The sequence below is a fragment of the Penaeus monodon genome, chromosome 32, assembly GCF_015228065.2.
Source record: "Penaeus monodon isolate SGIC_2016 chromosome 32, NSTDA_Pmon_1, whole genome shotgun sequence".
Taxonomy (NCBI): Eukaryota; Metazoa; Arthropoda; class Malacostraca; order Decapoda; family Penaeidae; genus Penaeus; species Penaeus monodon.
The window spans coordinates 23056961-23057182 of NC_051417.1; the positions used below are offsets into that span (position 1 = coordinate 23056961).

General features: G+C 26.6%; 1 protein-coding gene across 1 annotated transcript in view; it reads right to left on the reverse strand.

The window, feature by feature from the left end:
• The window catches only part of LOC119593728 (discoidin domain-containing receptor 2-like), a gene marked incomplete at its 5' end in the record, with an annotated part of 119890 nt that overhangs the window by 32649 nt on the left and 87019 nt on the right, over nucleotides 1–222 (reverse strand).

The window sequence follows — 222 nt, forward strand, 5'->3', positions numbered from 1 at the left end:
TCAAATGAAAAGAATAGAGACAATAAACTAGAAAGAAGTGAATAAGTATGAGTAAATAATAAAACAGGATGAAACAGAAGCCAAAAAAAAGGATGTAAATGTATAAACAGGTAAACAAAAGATTAATTAAATAAAAGAACTATATATAGAATAGATAAAAAGTCAGTGACACGCGAAATAAAAATGGATGAATAATAGATTAGATTAAATAAGACCCCCCCC